Source organism: Balaenoptera musculus, chromosome 16 (assembly GCF_009873245.2).
Source record: "Balaenoptera musculus isolate JJ_BM4_2016_0621 chromosome 16, mBalMus1.pri.v3, whole genome shotgun sequence".
NCBI lineage: Eukaryota > Metazoa > Chordata > Mammalia > Artiodactyla > Balaenopteridae > Balaenoptera > Balaenoptera musculus.
In genome coordinates, this window is record NC_045800.1 from 23318273 (window position 1) to 23331497 (window position 13225).

The window sequence follows — 13225 nt, forward strand, 5'->3', positions numbered from 1 at the left end:
ATTTTCTGATGCAGTGAATATTTAGACCTTAAGCTAGCCTCACAACAATCTTCCTTGTGCTAAAATATTACAACAAAGTCAAATTTGGCCTGGCATCTAATCAGATTGTGTAATTTCAGGAATATGCATATGATCTTTATGACTGTTCTTTCTTCAAGATCTTCTTTGCTTTTTTCTCTTTTTTAACCACTAGAACAGTGATTCAATTTTTTACCTCAATAAAAAGAAAGCAATTCTAGGCTATAAATGAGAAAACAGACATTCAAACCAGATGATTATAGATATTACCAACTTCGAGCTTTCCTATAGTTAGCTCTTAACTAACACTAGATAGATTGAAGTATGAGTAGAATCATCCAGAAAACTAATACTGCTGCAATTTTGTTATTTGTATTAATTTATACAAAGGACTCAGCACTGTACCTGATGCATGGAAATTAGATATTTTCCTGATTTTATCTCATTACTCCTCACAATAACACTAATCAGTATTATCATTATCTCAATTTTAAAAATAAAGAACTGAGGCATGGAGTAGAAAGTTGACAAGTCACATAGCTAGTGATCCAGAACTGAGATTCAAACCCAGACTCTCTAAGTAACACGTATACGCAGACTCTTAATCACTATGCTCTAGTGCCCCATGATTATTACTAAAAAGCCAAATGCTTATTTTGTGATGATGGAAAGGAAGAGGATACTAGTTAATATATATTAAGTGTTTACCACATGACAAAATTATAATGATAACTTTAATCTCAGAAGATATAAGTAATATTCAGTATTTTCTCTGTTAATACCATTCTTCTCCTAGTCAAATATCATGTGCCTTATTATTCATATTATGTAGTTTTTTTTTTTTCAGTTTACGGCACAGAGATATTTCTGATACAACTTAAAAAAATGTTGACTATAATATCCTAAACCTGTTTATTTTGAAGTGTTTAAAATATATAGAAACATATTTATAAAAGATAATCAAATAGCCACATGTGTACTCACTGTACAGATTAAAAAACAGAACACTGTTGAAGCGCTGTGTCCCTTCCTGATCACATCCTTCCTCCCTTCCCCACAGGGATAACCGCTACTTTAAGCGTGTATTTATCATTCTCTTCCTTAAAGACATAGTTAGAAAATGAGACAGTATCCCCATATAAAAGAATCTTTAGTTTTTATTGTTTTTTAAACTTAACAAACATAAATGCTGTTTGACTCTGTGTATTCTATTATGACTTCATTTTATCAGGCAACATTGTTGATACAATTTATTCTCATTGATGCAGGGTAGCAATAGTTCATTCATTCCCAAAACTGAATCCGAATATATCCCAATTTATTATACATTCCCCTTTCATTGAACATTTGGTTTGTTTCCAAATTTTGCTGTTATAAGCAATGCTGTTACAAACGTTTGTTTATCATGTCCTTTGGTACACTGATTCTAGAGTTTCTCCAAAGGGTAAATGCCTGAAAGTGGAAATAATTGGTAAGATATGTGCATTTTCAACCTTACAAAATAATGCCAAAGTCTTTGTACCAATTTGCATTTCTCCTTATACTACTTCTCATTGCATCATATCCTTATCAACACTTGGTATTATTTATCTGACATCTTATATGCCTCTCCATCTATCATATATATAGATAGATGTCTACATCATATGTATGTCTATCTGCATCATCTATATGTATCTCTAGAGAGAGACTTAGTAATTGACTCAGCAGCTATGTAAAATTTGTGATGTATGGAATAATGGAATAGAGAGAGAGATTCACTCAGGAAATATTAAAAATTGGGAGGAGAGGTGAAGAGGAATTTAAGGGTTATGTAAAGTTAAGAACCCTGATCACAAATGACCTGGCCATACAGTAATAAAGAAAATTCTTCAGTGTCAATAAGTCTCTACAAGTAGGGACTTTCCATTGTTGTAAATTTCTAAATAGTGGAATCAAAACCAAAAAGATATTCATTCAGAAAAACTGAATACTTTTAAGTAAGTTTCTAGTTCAGATGCAATAGAGAAAGGCATATATTTATCTAATTAAATTTTTATTATTCTAATTGGTCAAAGGTTTCCTGATAGTTTGCTTCACAATTCTTTTGTACAAATATGAGATCAGATTGTGTATTTTCATTTGTATCAGCTTTTTGCACTTTATTACAAGCCTACATTATTAGATATAATTTTGCTGCCTATAAAATTCTTCAGGGCTTCCCTGGTGGCACAGTGGTTAAGAATCTGCCTGCCAATGCAGGGGACATGGATTCAAGCCCTGGTCCGGGAAGATCCCACATGCCATGGAGCAACTAAGCCCATGCTCCACAACAAAGAGCTACCCCTGCTCACGGCAACTAGGGAAAGCCCGCACTCAGCAACGCAGACCCAATGCAGACAAAAATAAATTTTTATAAAGTTCTTCATTATACTTACTTATATTCAATGTTGGTTCCATCTCTTTTTTTCTTGGAGCCTTTCTCCATACAACACTGGTCTCATCATCAGTGCCTTGTATGGCTTGTCCTGCAACAAAGAATATTGCTCTGGGGTACCATTCACGCCTGCCCTCCTCTGACCATTAGTGTTTCCATTAATCTTCCTCCTGATATTCTGTCGATCAGAATTTACCTTTGCTGGATCCGAGTCTAATTGAGATTACTCACAGGAGGGATTATTGGGTGCTCCTGGCATAAGTTATTTTTCATGTCTGCATTTGTGTCCTGTAACTGAAGAAAATGTCTCAAGTTTAAGAAACCAGGATTTTATGGTACTATGACAGGGTAGAGGTAAAGCCATTTCACTTTCTTCACATAACTGCAAAATAAGGATTAGCATCTTCACCTTACCTTTGGGTCCAGCCCTCCATGTGGGGTTTTATTTTTGAGCAGTAAGTTAAAGTATTAACTATAGACAAATGTGCATCATGAAAGGACTGATCACTAAGGTAGGTGTTAAAATAAAAACCTTGAGTCTAAATAACATTGCCAGAAAGAAGGAGCTGATGAAATGAGGGGTTTTTAATTCCTCAGGCCAAATTTAGGTTAAATCCCTATCTATCTATATTTTAATTTCTTTATTGAGGGGAAATAAACAGCCTATGTTTGATCCCCTTTTGAAGAAGAACAGCCTTAAATTTTATTACTGTGGTTTTGATGAAACAATCACACAATAGGGGGCTGCTCAGTCTTTGCTTAGAGTGAATAGAAAGTGCTAACATCTCAAGGTCCCTTATTTGTTCCTTTCTCATTGTTTTTGCTTTCATTAAAAAGAATCCTTATGCAAAAAGAAAGCAAGGTATCAAACTGCATACATTAAAAGTTTCTAGATGATCTGATCATTATACAATAAATTCTGGAAACTTTTAAGTAGAAGAGAAAATGCAATTGTAAATATCCTCTTCCAGCAACATCTGAATGAGTGTTAAATTCAATTTGAATCCAGACACAAAGGTCTCTGAGTAACTGTACAGATTTTAAAGCTTCATTCTGCTACCATTTCTGGAACCTGTGGTTTTGCTTTATTAATCTCGCTTTCAGGCCCCACAAAGCTCATAAATATTATTCAGGCCGAACCTACTCATAGATGACCTTCCAATGACTTGGGTTTTATTTGTATGCATCGGCTGCTCTCACAAACGTGATACATACATATATATATATACACAGACTATATATCTCTATTATAGAGCTTTCCTTTTTATAAATCATTTAGTTCCATTCTTTATCCTCTACATCCTATGATAACCTGTACTTAAAACCAAGAGAACAAACTACCTGAAATTATTGTGTGTTAGTGATCTGTTTAGTATTTGCAGGAGACTACTAGGTGAAAGGCGACATATATGAAATTGGCTAATAGCCAATGCCAATTAGTGACTGTCTGGAGGAACTTTGCCCTTAAGAAGGTAACATAGGGACGGCTCCAAGGTGTGTGTGTGTGTGTGTGTGTTGGGGGGTATTTGAAATGTCATTGCTGTTCTCTCTTTGGAGATGCCACTAAGGTTAGGAACAGTACTGATTGAAATTTTTAACTGTAACATAAAGGATAAAAGAGACCCCAAAGGACCTTTTTCAACTTCTTTGGGGTTCCTTTATCTACTTTTCCTCAAATGAGAGATTAATTTGAGTATATGCGTAATTTGTTGGATACAAAATTTTCTTTCACTGATTCTGGAGTATTCTGCCAGACCTTGGTGCTACCTTATCACACTGACTATAGTCACCAGTAATAATATTAGAACTGTTGCTATCCGATGATATTTACTTGCAAGAACCAGATTATTAAATCCTTAAATCTCTTAGTAATGCCCAATCTCTCCTAAATATAATGACTTTTTAATTGAATAATTTTAGAATCAGATTTAATAAGTATCAGTGCCAAGCACTTGAACCCATCTAATTATTTTGACATTAGAAACACTTATTTTTTTTAAGATGACCAATAGCCAATCTGAAATTATACCTTTTTTCTCTATGACAATGTTTCTCAAAGTATTGCCCTTGAACCCTGCATCATATCATCTAGAGTGACTGCCAAAAACCCAGATTTCTGGACTGTATCCTAGACCCATTGAACCAGAATCTCAGGGAGGGGGTAGGATGAAGGAATTGGCATTTTAACCTGCATTCTTCTATCATAATTATTTTACTGATTGGCATTGGCAAAGCAGTTATCTGGAACAAATGAAAATTCACACTTTAGCTCCTTTTATTCTGAACATAAGATGATGCTAACTATTAAGTCCTTTTAGGATCCTCCAGTGCTCTCAGTTCTGCCATTCCTTTGCTTGTATAATGTTGACCAGGATAATTCTGGTACATTAGAAGTAAGTTTGGAATTGAACCTCGTCTTGCAAGTCCTGACTCTATTATTTATCAGCTCAGTAAGTGCACAAGCCAGATACTGAGAGTTTCCAAATCTCAGCCGCTCATCTGAAAAATGGGTTTAGTAAGAGTACCTTTCACTTTTGTTTCATGGCATTACTGATGTTGGGACTTTTTTGAGACCCAAAAAATGGGTCTTGTATGTGCTCTAGTGAGGAAAACATAGATTGAACATTTATTTTTCCCTAAAATCTTTGGTTTTTCTCTAAGTAGAAGCAAGTAAGAGAAATTCTAAAATTATGAGTACTTTGCAAAGCTGTTAATTAATAAAGGTACTCCCATTTACAATAAAGAATAACTTAAACAGCCAGTCCTATAAAATAGCTCTATAGTGTCTTCTGTTGTTGAAGATGTAGTATGCAATGATTTGGTTAACACATATAATATAATGGTTAACAGATGGTGAAATTTAAATTTGTAGGGGAACAATGTGTGTAAATCTGTATAGGTACCTGGAGCTACATCTGAACCTTTTAAGGATATAAATATGTAAGCACCATTCTATTTGTGAATATGTCAGGGTGTTGTGATTTCAAGAAATATAGGGTTGAAATATGAAACTTACAAAGTATTTATGAGTTGATTCACTAACAAAGATAATGCTAATAGATTTTGAGACTATTCTGGATTACTTGCTGTCAGTCTCTTTCTGTGTGGGTATTAGTTCTTGTTGCTCATCCACTGAAGTAGGCTTTGGTGATGCTTAAGGAAAATTATGCAGTTAAAAAATGTTATAACAGCTAACAATGTCTAAAGACAGGAATCTAGGGGTGACTAGTCAAAAAGATATATCTTTTCTCACTTTTTACAATCTTCTTAAATATCTAATAACATGCATAGTTTCTGAAGTTTAGTTTAATTCCAGATAACTAAATCATCTCAACATAGTTCAAAGAGTTTTAAAACATCTATCACATTTGGTTTTGTGTCAGTGTTACTCAATTCATAGTACTTTGACTTATAAATAGCTGGACTACTCTAGTCAATGGAACAAATAGGACAATTTGTCACTTACCTCCTGATAGAAGATTCTGAAAGAAAAGTATCTTTCCATCTGGGTCTCACTAAAAGCTGTTCTTGGCTGCTGCATAGATGACCCACAAGAGAATCTGGTATGCTGCAAGTTATTATTAGTAGGTTACTACTAATTTTCTTTAAAAAACTGCACAGCTTCAAGGTTTACTTATAACAACCTTATTCTCACATGCAAGCTTTATGATATGCTTTCTTAAGCAGGATAAGAAAGGATAGATTCTTACCTCATACAAATATTAGCCTTACCTTGTGCATAGTTCTGAATCGAACATGTGAATATTATGTGGTGTGTGTCATAAAATGAAAAAAAAAGTTGCGATCCTCTTGCCTGTAAATTGTATTTTTGCCTCCTGAGAATGCAGAGGGAAGAGTAGTAGTTTAGTGACAAAAATCTCCGTGTTCTTCCTTTCTTGAGAAACTGTACACGGTACCTTAAACAAACAAGCATCAGGAGGCTTTAATATTTTCTTGGGTCTGTTTGGGTAAACCCTTTGAGTTTGTTATTTGTTTCCTCTGGGATACTTACTAATATACTTGTCCTAAAGTTAAGGTAACTTTTACAGATTTTAGGGGTCAAGTTAATTAAACAACAACAACAAAAATGGTGATGCACCCAGGGACCAGCAACAAAGGCAAGCCATTACCGCCCTTAGTCCCGATGGAGGAAAAGGAAGGAGCTATACAACTGGAACCTTTAGAATGTGTTGAGCCATGAAAGAGAGATCATCCCATAGGACCTGTAATTACTGAGTGCATCTACCAATCGAGTAGAGGAAATAAACATCCCAATCTCAATCTTCTGTCTTCCAATTCCTGACAGTTCCTCTCATTGACAAACTCAGCCAAAAGAGAGAAAAGAAACCCAAGTGACACAGTCCATAGAGGTCAGTATCCCAGAGCACAAGCCAGACAAAGAAGGGCAGAGGGTGAGAGGAAAAGGGAGTGTAAACAACAAAAGGATTACCTTGTTAGATGTGAAGCAAAGTAAAATTTAAAAAAAGATTCTTCCTCTTTCCTCCAGGTGACTTTGCCAACTCCCAATTTCTATGTACTGAAGGGAAAGAAGCGAGCAGAAACATCATGCTAGGGAAATCTGGAGCTAACATATTATCTATTTCCAAATAGTAAGTAAGTTAGACTTTTACTTTGGATATTTTAACTTTAATCAAAAGAGTCCAGGCTAAGCCAGCTCTATGTTATTTCTGCATTAAAATCCAGATGGGAGTGGTGTTTTTCTTTGATGACTGGTCGGCCTTTGTTGGGACTATGGAAGATAATATATCATTTGATGATCTCTCTACTTTACTTTATCTGCTTCTGACAAGTGTGATCTTCTATTTCAGTGTGTGTTATTATTTCTGTTCCTAGAAACAAAGGAAGAAAAATTATTAAGCCATTAAAAAACCTTTTGAATATTCATAACAATATGCCTGTGCATGATTATTTAGAACAAGAAGTCAGTATGAGATAAATAAGTTAAAAATGAATCATTTTTCTTCTTCAGTCAGTTTCAGGACAATTACTTACGGTTAATCTTCATTATTGCTAAATTATTTTTGTTCGGAGTCTCTCTCTTCTACTAGCAAAGGTGCACAGATTGTGGGGAGCCGTCCACATGAAAATTAGTTGTTGAACAAATAAGATGGTTTACTTGTTATATATTAATCATGGATTAATGTGGAATGGAAATAGAGTTGGCTTAGTAAGTGCTGGAGGTTTTCTTAATCAAAATGTGCTTGAGGAATGCTTTTAAATGAGAAATGTTTTTTAAGAGAAGATATATTAATGACAGATTTCCTAAAAACAATGAAGGAATGATATGCCTAAATGTTAAAATTTTAAGGGTTTATAATATTGAAGACTTAGCCAAGAGAAGTTATGCACAAAATTTTCCTGACTCCCACTGTAGATATCTGTAATAGATTTTTTAAAAAAGTCTGACCAGTAAAATGTATTACAGAGTGTATAAAGATTAAATATATATTCCATGCAGATATAATTAGGAATACCCATGTATGGGCAAAGACAGTGAAGTGAAGAAGACTTGGTGATACTAATTCACCAATTAAATCACTGATGTAATAACTATTTTATATATATATATATATATACACACACACACATGCATATATATGGCATTTGTAAAGTTTATTTTTTGAAAAATTATTGGTAAAGTTTTTTCCCCAAATATTATAGTTAATATGCAAACATTTTATTATTAATATCATTGTATACCTCACTTTTCCCCACTACACTGTATCCCCTTGACTGCACTAATAAATCCCCAGCATATAGGATGAACTCTGGATCATAGGAAGTATTTAAAAATATTATAATGAATATATAAGTGCTTTGAATATAAACATTTGTTTAAGTTGAATGAGTTTGTGAATATGATATATCAAGTTTCAGTTCAAAACAAAGGGAGGCATATATATCACACATGACTTTTTCTTACACAGAACTTGCTAGTATTGGAGGCACTGATAACTCAAGAACATCCTCTCAAGGTATAGTTTCCCTTTGGAAAAATTAAAACTTGGTAGAATTTATGTTACTGTCAGAAATATATTAGGCTCCAAACAACAACAGCAACAACAATAAAAACTTGGATTGTCACAGTTAAAATAAATAGAATTATTTACTTACCTATGTCAGTCATTAATGTCAAAGCCCAAGCCATCTTCTCTTATTCCACTCTGCTATGCTTGAAGAGATGCTATTTTGCCTCGTAGTCATGAGAGCTACGCTAGTGAAGACAAGACTGACTTATCTTTAGATTCTGGGTTTTTCATTACAGACACTCTTCATTGTCTACCCAATAACCATCCATGTCTCTCACTTCTTCCTTCCTAACAATCCTGAATTGATTCATAAGACCAGTTCTTAAGCAAAAAGGAGTTACTGAGGATGATTCAGGTAAGGAATCAGTGTGATGTGATAGAATAAACACTGGTTTAGATATCAAGATACCTAGATTTCGGTCCCAACTAGTTCAATAAGTAGCATATTAAACTCAGTCCTCATTATGCCTATTAAGTCATCTATAAAATTTAAAAGGTTAGAAAAGATTATTGGATTTCAAAGTACAGATGGTCCCCAACCTATGATGGTGTAAAAGCACTTCACATCCAGTAGAAACCATACTTCAAAATGTGAATTTATATATTTTCCCAAGCTAGTGATATGTGGTATGATATTCTCTTGTGATTCTGGGCATTGGCAGCAAGCTGCAGCTCCCAGTCAGCCAGGTGACTGTAAAGGAAAACAACTGATACACTTACAGTTGTTACTGTACCCATACAACCATTCTGTTTTTCACTTTTAGCATTCAATAAGTTACATGAGATATTTAACACTTTATTATAAAATAGTCTCTGTGTTAAATGATTTTGCCCAACCGTAGGCTCATGTAAATGTTCTGAGCATGTTTAAGGTAGGCTGGGCTAAGCTATGCTGTTCAGTAGGTTAGGTTTTTCAAATGTGCTTTTGGCTTACAAAATTTTCAACTTACAGTGGTGTATCAGGACGTTACTCAAGGAAGATCTGTATGTTATTCAGATCTGGAGTTTCCCATGGAAATATGAGTAAGGGAAAAACAGAAAAAGAAGGGCTAGGTCCCCATTTATAACAGAGGAAAGTCAAATTTCTTTGGTTTATTCGTTGAGATTCCATGAATGTTTCATTTGATAAAGTATCCTATTAAAAATATTTTAAAAACCACTGGGAAAAATGCTCTCGTAGACCTTTTCCATCTATGTTATGTTTAATAGACTATAAATATAATTTAATAATCTTATTCTTTATAAATTAGAAGAGAAACTAAAGTATCTCTCATCAAGTGTAAAGCCTTACCCTATTCTAATTATCCCGGGAGACAATACAACTGTATCACACATCATTTGGATATGATTTTCCACTTATTTTTTTTTTTAGAAACTTATATGTGTGAGTAGATTCTGAGGAAAAACAATTCAAACTCTTATAATTGTGATTGAAATATAAATTAATTTCCACACCTAGAGGAAAGTAGGTAGATATCTACACACTTGAGATGTGTGTGTATATATATATATATATATATATATATATATACACACACATCTACACACATGTGATATCTATCTACAGCTGATATATATATATATCAAGTATAGATGCACATATATGTACATACATACTTGAGCTAGATGTACTTGGGATAAATGTATATTTATATACTTTATAGGTATACCTGATATACATTTTCATATATACATATATATGAAAGAATGGATAGGATTAGAATCTGTAAAATTAGGGAAAAAACTAATAGAACACGAAGGATAGAAATGGAGAAACTTAAGTTTGGGGCAAATAACAATCTATGCAAATGGGTAGAAAATGAAGAAGAAATAATTATAGGTGTGTCTTAAGCTTATGAACTGTTAACAGACAAGTTGTTTTTGACATACTCTAAAATTACATTATTTCATAGTATATGCTGTTAGTCACTGGCCTCTTCTAACAAAAATTCCTTGGTGTTACTGTTCCCCCCAAAAACATAGTGGTAAAGAGATCAGACTGACTGAAAGCTACGTTTCCAAAATTTTTGTCAATCGAATATATTTAAATCTCTCATTCTGCACAATTCCCCATGCTAAGCACAGTAAAGCCTACAAAGAAACATAAGTTACAATGCCTACCTTTGTGAGTGCTTAAAACCAAATTAGGAAGTTAAAATATACTTCCATTTATTTTTCTATATTTTAACATATTGGCACACAACGTGAGACATTAAAAATTCAATGAATGTTAGCAATTATTAAATTCTCACATCTATCATATAACAGCATTATTATCCCTGTTTTGCCGAAGAGACTGGTCAGTATTACCCAACAAATAAGCAGTGTCAGGGTTTAGAGAGTCTCTTTATCTTCACTTATTGAGATACTCATGCTCAGAACCATTGCACTATAATCCATTTTAGAGGATGATAAAGTTAATCTAAACCTTTTTTTTTTTCCTCAAGTCTCTTTTGCCCCAGCAGATGACATCGTCCCCTCCTAACAAAGAAAACTGAGAGCTTGGGTGAAAAACTCTGGGATCTGTTTTTTTTTTTTTTTCTTCTTCTTCTTTCCTGGAGTTAGTGAAGAAGAAGAAGGAAACAGAGATGAGTACAGATGATGTAAATAAAAGCCTTGCCAAATAATTCTGTCACCACTACTCTTGAGACTTCCTGGAGATCTTTTTCTCTCTCTCCCCCTCCTCCCATATACCTTTCACTTCTCCCTCTGTTGTGACTAGTTTATCTCTGCATTAAAATGTGAACACTTACTCTATTTTCCCTAAATAAATGTAACATATCAAAATCACTATAATGTTAAAAGAATACAACCTTTTCTGTTTTTCCATTCTGGCCACCAATTTTTCGTTCATGACTACATTCAATAAAGAAGCACTAACCTTTTAAATTTTTTAATAATTTTTTCCTCTTAAACCTCAGAGCATGGGCCTACTTCATCAATCTATTAAGAAAGAATGGCCTTCTAAGAATACCAAAGACCTGTGAGCTGCCCAATTCAATGAAAAATCAATACTTACTTACCCAAACTAATGATGTTTGACACTGTTGATGATAATTTTTTTCTTGAAATTGTTTTTTCACTTGAAAATGAATGTTTTCTCTATCATCTTACTTTCTGGAATACATAGCATTCATCTCTCTACATTCCTCTTTGTTGTATTCTCAAATGTCAGTGTTCTCCTGCAGTCTATCCCTCCCTTTCTTCTCTTCTTCTGGATGATTCTATGCATATCTCTATAATACAGTCTCTATAACAATGAATTTATATCATCGGTTCTTACCTTTCCCTTGAGCTCCAATCTCCAAATCAGTCCTCCATTCTGATAGTTTTTTTGAACCTGAAAATCAACATATCCCTTACAAATCTCATATTTTTTCATCCAAATCCTCTTTGGTTTCATCTTTGAACACTACTCATACTTTGCTTTTTTTCCACCTTATGATCTAATCTCTGCCCAAATCTGCAATATTACTAGTCCTTCCTTCTTGTTCCAACTTTTCAGGAAATATCTGTATTTGAATTCTCCTTGAACTTCTCAAACTCTATGTATAGACATAGACATATCTCTGTTACAAAGCTCACTCTTATTCCTACTGCATTTCTATTTCTATACATCCTCCATGAGCTAGGAGTGATATCACCAAGATGATGGCATAAGTCTTTCCTGACTTTGCTCTGCTTTATAAGAATAACAACTAACAAACCCTTTTAAACTCACATCCAAAAAATAAAATACTTAGGAATAAACCTGGACAAGGACATGAAAGACTTATATGCTGAGAACAATAAAACATTAATTAATGAAACTGAACTTGATTCAAAGACATGGAAAGATACTCCATGCTCTTAGATTGCAAGAATGAATATTGTTACTACCCAAAGCAATCTACAGATTTAATGCAATCCCCATCAAATTACCCATGACATTTGCTAAACAAATAATACTAAAATTTATATGGAAACATAAAAGACCCAGAATTGCCAAAGCAATCCTGAAGAAAAAGAACAAAGCAGGAGACATAGCCTCCCAGACTTCAGACAATACTACAAAGCTACAGTAGTCAAAACAGCATGGTATTGGCACAAAAACAGACATACAGATCAATGGAACAGAATAGAGAGCCCAGAAATAAACCCACACACCTACGATCAATTAATCTTTGACGAAGTAGGGAAGAATATAGAATAGAATGGAGAAAAGACAGTCTCTTCAGCAAGTGCTGTTGGGAAAGTTGGACAGCCACATGTAAATCAATGAAGTTAGAACACTCCCTCACACCATAACAAAAACTCAAAACGGCTTAAAGTCTTAAACATGAGACATGACACCATAAAACTCCTAGAAGAGAACATAGATAAAACATTCTCTGATATAAATCATATCAATGTTTTCTTAGGTCACTCTCCCAAGGCAATAGAAATAAAAGCAAAAATAAACAAATGGAACCTAATCAAACTTACAAGCTTTTGTATAGCAAAGGAAACCATAAACAAAACAAAAAGACAACTTACGGACTGGGAGAAAATATTTTCAAATGATACAATCAACAAGGGCTTAATTTCCAAAGTATACAAATAGCTCATACAATTCAATAACAAAAAATAAACCAATCAAAAAATGGGCAGAAGACCTTAATAGACGTATCTCCAAAGAAGACATACAGATGGCCAACAGGCACATGAAAAGATGCTCAACATCACTAATTATTAGAGAAATGCGAATCAAAACCACAGTGAG